The sequence below is a fragment of the Heliconius melpomene genome, chromosome 10, assembly GCF_056956725.1.
Source record: "Heliconius melpomene rosina isolate 202511_hmr_F chromosome 10, ASM5695672v1, whole genome shotgun sequence".
Taxonomy (NCBI): Eukaryota; Metazoa; Arthropoda; class Insecta; order Lepidoptera; family Nymphalidae; genus Heliconius; species Heliconius melpomene.
In genome coordinates this window covers 13,275,857-13,284,908 of record NC_140398.1, presented here as the reverse complement: position 1 = coordinate 13,284,908, position 9,052 = coordinate 13,275,857, and positions in this window count along the sequence as shown.

The window sequence follows — 9,052 nt, the reverse complement described above, 5'->3', positions numbered from 1 at the left end:
TATTGAAATGTTAAAGACTAAAAGATTTTTTTTTTTATACTTACTTTTTAATACTTACTTATTACCTACCTACTACTTATAAAATAATTTTAGTACTCTTTAAATGATAAAATCCACAAGTCCACGGATTCAAGGAAAATATTTTAAATAGGCATATGTTGTAAAGCATAGCAATTAATTTCAGATCAATAACGTTAATTAAATACAGTAACGAGAACCGATAGCATTATATCATTCCACAAAAATGATATTGGGAAAAAAATCATCAATCAACAAAGAGAAAGTCGAAATTGCATAATTTTTGCCCTACGCTATGTGAACGAGTATATTCGACACCTTATTGAATAAATATACATATTTTGCGCCTTCTGTTTGCGGTGACTTTTGACGTTTGATTTTTATAAAGAGAAAAATAACAAGGTATTTTTTCAGTGGCTGTTTTTAAGTTAATTAAAATCAAAAACGAAAATGATTATTTTACCTAATGCCCTTATATTTTACAAAATTACTAAGCATGTGCTTTAAGACCAACTAGGCTTTATCTCAAATAATTCTGAATCATGTTTATTGACGTGTATTTGGAAAATATATTTTAAGTTACTTATTAGCAAACAGCCTGGTGCAAGATTTTGAGACATTTAGAAAACAGAAGAACATTATATTGACGGAAAATGGAGAACAGAGTGTTTTAACACTATAAAATTGTGTTTATCCTGCTATCTAATATTCTAAAATTCAGTTATTTGCAGGTAAAAATTTTCAAATTAATATTGTTACCATATTTCCACAAGATTGCCTTTTTCATTCTAACAACAGCGTTAAATGATAATAAAGCGATCATGACAGCTAATAAAGAGGGCATGCAATATTTTTTCATATTTATCGCCGCTTGTTTTACAACTTAATAAACAAGAATTTATGATAACGGTAACAGATTTGGCCTAATAATGAATTTTATAGACTACACTTTTTCTCATCAAAATAGATTTTATGAAAAAATATTTATTTAAAGGTAATGGATATAGGCCACATAAAACATAATGACAGAGAGTTTCTGCCGAATTTTTCGAACCATTGCGTCTTGAGAGGCGAAACTCAAGACCGTGCTTTCGTCTTGGTGCCAGAGCGAAGATATGAAAATTTTAATAAATAATAATTCCCTTAAGGGGGGATTTAACCCCCAAATGTCTTGTTAAAGATAAATAATATAGTTTGTACTTATTAATAGTATGGCTATAGCCATTATGTATTCAGCATGATGTTTTCATCGGGTAATTAGCGAACGCAACAACACTTATACAATTATTGATTTCAATGCTTTGAATATACTGGTTATATTTTGCGATAATGAGTGAAGTTTGTATAGTACTTATAGGATAACACGATTATACTTATAAATAATGTTATATTGTTATTTTAATATTATATTTTTTTCCTAAGTCTGGAATAACACTTTAGAATGGTAAAAATATTTAACTTTAATTGATTAGTTCTTATTATTAAACATAGATATTTTTTATTATTTATTATTAATATTAAGTAAATAGTGCAAATATTTAAAATCAAAAGTAATAAGCACAATGCTTAATCCGTTTAAAAACTTTAGTTCGTGAACTGTAACTCTATTAAAAGTTTGGCAGAATGCGCCATGTCGCCCTGGTTTTGCTGTTAGAACATTGGCATATACAAAAAAATTGCATAAAATTGCAAATAAAGTTTGTATCACATTCTAAAAATATTTCAATATAGCTTTAAATGTATATACATTTTTTAACGTTGTTTACCTACCTACCACTTAAAGAAAAAAGAACCCTTATAGAATGCATGTCTGCCCCTCCCCCCCATCTGAATGCCTGTCTGTCTGGCACTCTTAACAGACCATTATCTTAGGAACGCTTAAAGATATCTATATAGTTGAAATTCAAACCATATACTTAAGTAACTAGATTTCCTAAAAAAAACATATTTTTATGTTTACTATAAAAAAGATATGTTCATTTATATCGTAAAAAACGAGTATTGAGATACTATAAAGCCAAATATAACTTTAAATTAAGCGCCGATAGCAGCAAGACTTTATTGACAAGGTAATAAGGGAAGACTACTGTAGCCACCAAAAGAACATCAAAATTTGACGTAAATAAAGGTTAAAAGATAGTATAGTGTCTTTTACCTTACATTTTATATAAAAAAGAGTAGAGTTAAGTGTTCACTATAAATTATTATACATTTGTTGAATCTATAATTCGTAATGGGATATTTGATCAAAATGTTATGCTTTTGTTTCTATTGAATTCTATGTTTATTCAACAATACGTACATATAGTTAGGGAGGCGAAGCAGCAAACTGTGTCACTCGAGCGTCATGGAGACCTATTGGGTTGCGAAGCTTAGATGATAACAAGAAAAAAATGTCATATAAAAAAATTCGTTTCACCGGTGGGTTGAGGGGTTATAGATTTTCAAAAATGTAAAAAAAAACTGTTCCATGGAAATACTCGAGCGCGTCAGATATTGATATCATCAATTGCCTACGTCTTCTTAAGCATGAAAATATGTTAATCTGACAGTTTCCGTGGTGGAGGTGGTCGTACGTAAGAGTTAAAAATGGCAAAAAAAAAAATATTATCGAGCGCGTCAGATTTTCTAAGGGGGTGTTAAGTGAACCTAAAAAAAAGCTCTTATGTAATAATCTGACGATTTGCATGTGACGCAAGCTCGTAATCGTTGTTTGAAAATGCAAAAAAAAATCATCATCTTGAAATACTCGAGCGCGTCAGATTAAGATATATATGGTTCATCTTCATGCCCTAGACGTGATATCTCAAAATCAGACGATTATCTGAAGGGACTTGCTTAATCTGACAATTATTAATATTTTTTTAAACCAATACAAGAAACAAGTCAGCTTTACGTTGTATCCCGCACACAGCAGGGTAGGCAGAGGGAACCTAAGGTTAAGACACTCTGTTCCCCACTTTGTGCCAAATTTTGAAGGCATTGAGTGTTGAGTAGCAGCACTTAACGTCACTGTTTTGCCTCGACACCAGAGCGAAGAAATGGAAATATAAATTTCAATAAATATTTCATCTCCTGGAATGGAGATTGAACCCACAACCAGTCTGTTTTACTGTCACACTTTGTGCCACTGCGCCACGACTGGCCTCAATTTTTTTATTCATTGAACGCAATCAATAGAAAAGCTCAAGAAATAGAATGTAACTAAAATAATGTATGTTTGAAATAGAATACTTGTATTTATAAAAAAAAAGTACAAAAAAAAATTTTTTTTTGAAGTATTTTTTTTAATTTATCATCTTCATTGATGAGTTAGGGACCAATAAATAAAAAAAAGAGTGTGATAGGAATAGAAATACGGTGAGAGGAATATATGCAATTCTTAGGTATATTAAACTTTATCAATCAATTTCTATTACTTCGGTTTGGGGAATTTGTCAGATTATATGTTTTTCGTAATCCTTGAATGATTCCCTTCAAAAAAAAAAAAAAATTAGCCTCGCTCGAGAATGTCCAGATAACGTTTTTTTTTTACAACTTTGGAGCCCTCTCCCTCCTTTGCGTCACTCTCAAATTGTCAGATTAGTGGAATATATACGATTTAGCATGTAACTAACTTACCCTATCTTAATCTGACGCGCTCGAGAATGTCCGATGATCAATTTTTTTTTACTAATCTGATCCTTTATCCTAGACGCGCGGCTATACATAGGAAGCTCATATTTGGTGGAAGTACGTAACCGAGTACAAGGAATCCCCAGTATCTTAATCTGATGCGCTCGAATGACTCCACAAAGTCCCCTCTTCGCCGCCCCTACTAATATTTAGTTGATAGCAATGAATACTATTATAATAGAAAATTACAACTATTACGGTATGTTTACACAATTATATGAAATATATTTTTTTATTTTATTTTATTATATTTTTTTTTTTGAATTTTCGAATTGATAACCTCCTTTTCTTACAGAAGTCGGTTAAAAACAATCACAAACTAATAACTGCAGTTCATTTACTTAATTAATCAAACTTAAGTTTGTCAACTTTGATAAATTTCACTTCCAATTGACTTACAATCCTGAAATTGCTACGGAGTCCTCGGCGAGCCCGATTCGCACTTGACCAAGTTAACTTACCTACAATTACATTACTAACAAAGATTAAGCTTAAAGCTTTGTATACTTGTCATTTATTTATAGCTGTAATAGTACGTTAGGCATAGTAGGATGTGGCGACATTATCAATTCAATGCGTTGAAATGCGCATTTCTTGTACCATTTTCCTTACTTTCAGCAACTTTCATCAAGAATTCTTAAGTGAACCGAGACGTTTAAACTTATTATTCAGTTTATTTATTTTAAGTATAAGCTAGACAATCATTAGTCGTTCGCTATTTTCATCGCTTGAAATTACACGGTGCACAAATTTTACATACATTGTCGATGATGGACATATCACTATGCCTCATTACCTAGAAATACATACCTAAATGCAAAATGTCATATCTTTTGCTTTTGTTACTTTATACTCACCACTGTAAACATCGAAAAAAATTTGAAATTGAATCTATTACTAATTATATTAATAAACTCACAGTTACATTTTTATAAATCTGGCGAGGTTACATCGTTATCAATCAATATTTGCCTAAAACAACGTAATTTAATGTTTCTCAGATATTGCTCCAGTCCACAATTCTAAAGTATATAATTCATTAGGGAGGCATCTAATGTTTATGTATTTAAACTATCTCTGAGGCCCTCTTCGGAAGATAAGGGAGCCGCAATAATCAACGTAAGACATTCTATCGCCCAACGTAGAATAATTATTGTGAATTCCTAACACGGTCTCTGGCCCATAACGTAACTTCTACAGTATCGAACTTTGATAAGCAAATGTTCTGGTAACGAGGATTTTAATAACATGAGGTAACAAATTAACGCAACTCATTGTTAACCAACTTCAAAAAAGGATATCAATGAAGAAAATATCAATGCTGTTTTTTACTTTACTATTTATTAAATTAGTATGTTTTTCCATACACATTATATTTTTTAAATATCAAAAGACAATAACTATAAGGCAATTACATATATTTGCACCTGTTCATGCTTACTAATGTGTCAGTAAATTAAAATCAATTATTTTCTTTTTGTATAATTTTATTTATTAAGTACCACCGATGACGGTAATGACAACAAAATGTCTAAATACAACTAAATCTCATTAAAATTAAACAGTTTTGATTACAGTAATCAGAACTAAGTTAGAATTAGTTTGTTTAAATATAATGCTGAGATGGTTGAAGAGAATGTACCAATATTACCAATTCTATACGGTGAGGTGAGTTTCCTGTATCAACATTAGTTTCCTAAACTTTTGATTTAGTTACTCCGAAGAGAACGTATAAACAGTGTACCGTGTAGAAATCAAGATGATAGTGGAATTATTACATTTATAACAAAAAAAATCTTGTATTTTCAATTAATTCTAAAATATTGTAGGCATTCCGTGGTGATTGGCGGAACTGAACGCTGCGCTTCGCCTTGTCATGAGAGTGGAGAAATGAAAATATTCCTCCTTCCTAGTGGAAATCGAACTAGCTCCTTGTCGCGTTAACAGTCACATGCTTGTGTTCTTGCCTCACTGGACTGTAATGATATTTAATCATACATATATAAATAATTAAAATAATATTTTTTTAAAAACTGCTAATAGTTTAGCTGATGGTTATCTTTAAAAAATAATAGTAAATAAAAACATTTTTTTTATCAAATAGAACGGAATTGCGGACCTACGGAACTCCAATAAGCATTTAATTTTCTGTGAACATTACGCACAATCTTCTCATAATAAATCATTTAAAATATGCTGGAATATTTGAGAAACGTAAATACATTCCTATTTGCGTTATTAAGCCTCGCGCGGTGCTGGAAGATATATATTTAGGTGTCCGCGAGCGCAGTTCTATTCATTATTCTTCGAGCCACAGTGGATTAGCACTTTTTAGTTACTTTACAAAGCTTATTGTGCTCGTTATTAATTGTTAAATTTATGAGCTTTTAATGGAATGGAGTTATGTTTTTTTTACTTTAATTTGTCCATTTAATATGTCCCTTTTCACATATTTAACGTGAAATTTTGAGGGTTTATTTGATGAAATGATTTTTTTAGCTTTACGCTGTATTCCACACATAGTCTTAAAACACTCCGTGCCTCACTTTCCGTCGAATTATGGAGGCATTGCGTATTGAGTGAAGCGAAAATTTCTCGAGTGGGGATCGAACCCACAAGCAAATTGTTTTTTTTTTTTCAAAAATTCCACATTATAAAAAAAATATTACCTCTGAAATTAAAAGAAAAACAATGTAATACTTATTACATTTACTAATATTAAAATATTTTAGTATTAATATTGTTTTGTTATAAAACAAAAGGTACACCACAAACATTACACGAAGTTTACGCGATACGCTCAGAGTTTCGGCTCGAAGTGGAAGTTGATGAAACTACCGTAAATGTTGATACAGGAAACTCTCATCTCGGCGCATTGAATTGATAATGTTGCACTAAGTTCTACTATTTTCACTCAACTTGCTCCTATAGTGCGGTAAACATTTAAGTATAACAGTATAATATATAACGCGATAGTTCTTGAACTGCTTCAAGTATTCGGGTATTTGTTCTTAATTGCTCGTACCGTTAATGAATATTGTGCAGTGCATTTAAATTGCATTAACGACTTCATAGAGTAATGGATTCGATTTTCTAAGGACTAGATGTTATTTATATATGCGACGATATTGTTATGCATTTATTGGTATGAGAATACAAAGAATTATTGGTCGATATAATATGTAAATAGTACAATTTAACTTATTATTTCAAACATATGTATTGATAACACTTATTTAATTTATATTTTTATTATTTTATTTATAGTCAGTCATATTTCTTTTTTTTTGTAGCAGGGTAAGCAGAGGGAACCTAAGACAATGTTAAAAAAAATTCTCATTAAGACATTTTCGTTTCAAATTTTCCGCCGAATCCTCGAGGCTTTGCGTGTTGAGTGGCGAAACTCAACGACGCTCTTTGCCTCCACACCAGAGCGAGGTCATGAAAATGCTTAATATTTCATTTCCCAAGCAGGAATCGAACTAACACCGTCTCATCCGCAATCCCAAATTGTGCCTCGCGCCAGGACAGCCTCAATATCATTTCATAAACAAACATAATAGTTATATAAAGTTTGTTGATGACATATATTGCGAAATAATTAAGTTAGTTGATATCAGAACACAAGGCACAGGTGTTTCATTACCTATCGCTGAAGTGTAGTTGAGCTCTCAATTCTATTAAAACTTTCTCAATATCATACTGTGTTGTCTATGAACTTGATTTTATATGTGACGTTAAAAAATTGTATTGTTAGAAAATAAAATAACATTTTAAGTACTATTATATGTATTATAGTTATATTCGTAAAACTTCTATTATGTGTACCTACTTAAAATTTATTATGAGTGGGTAAAAGTTATAAGTTTATTTAAGAGTTTGTTTTAGAGGTGTTAGTGTTTTGTTAAAATACAATATAAAAGATTGAGATCTCTCTACCTGGGTCGAGGATTTTTCTTAGGTACAATGATATTACTCAATTACGTGTTAAAATACTTAATTGATTTCTCGAATGGGAACTGAATCCACAACTATCGTAGATGCTGTACTTAAACAAGCAAGTGCTAATGGTTAATTTAAATCTTTAAATGATTGTGATGAAGATGAGTGAAAATGTGAATTTTTAAACTAAAGCGTGTCTATTATTCTATTTTAATAGTTCTATTTAACGAACAAGGTAGCATTTTTTACTAGGCTAACGTTAGAACTTTCTGATAGAAAACTGAAATAGCTTGTACTATTTTAGAGCCACTATAAATTGAATTGATTGATTTCAAACTAAACTTGAACCCACGACGGGTTCAAATTCTACTACGGGAAACAATTAATTCATAATATAGCAGGTTCTATATATCCGGTTTATATGTAAAAAAGTTGACACTGTGTTCAATCGTCATTCTCTCCTTCGAATGGAAAAAATTGATTAATTTATACAAAACAATTAGAATTTAGTCATAAATATTTTTTATGAAGTACTAATAAAATATAAATATAGTATTTGCTAGCTATAAAGATTGAAGCTAAAAAATTATAGATAAAAGAAAATTAATTCGACATCTCCAATTAATAACGAAAAATGTAACTGGTATTAGATAAAGAATAATTAATTAAAATCTTATTATTCGTGTAATATCTTTAAAGTTAATAAAGAATATTATCGCTTAATTATCTACGAACTCAGTTCCGCTCGCCAAATTTCGTTTATAAAAGTGATTGACGTATCTCGATCAGCTAATTTTCCACCCAATCACTTACCCCGTGAACAAGCAAAATTTCACAGATTATAATCATATTGCTTTACAAATACAATTTTTTAAATTAATTTTATTTATTAGTGCTATCATAATTATTTTGAAAATAAAAATAAATATAGGCCACTTTTTTTCCTGTATATAGCAAGGAAAAGCAGAGGGAACCTAGTCTTAAGATACTCCGTTCCTCACTTTCAGCCGAATTTTCGAGTTATTGTGTGGGATGCCGCTCTATCACAGGGTATTTTTTTAATGAATATTAATGATAATACTTTATGTCACTTAATTAAATTATAATTATAAAATCGGGTAGCATCGATGCGTTTACGAGCAAGCGTTAATTGGATTAATGACTCTGCCCAAATACTCCATCAGAATAATTATAATTAATCAATATTTAATATGAGAACGATGGGTGTTAAATAGCAGCTCTATGTAGTGAAAAAACATTTTATATTTTTAATATTTAGTATTTCATCAGTACAAGCTCATAAAAATATTTTAAATAAATATTAATATGCAATCGAATTCTAGAGCTGACTAGAGTAGTAGGGTAAGGTGAAAAGAAGAATTTTTTACCAATTAATAGTGCGAATGTGCTAGTGGAA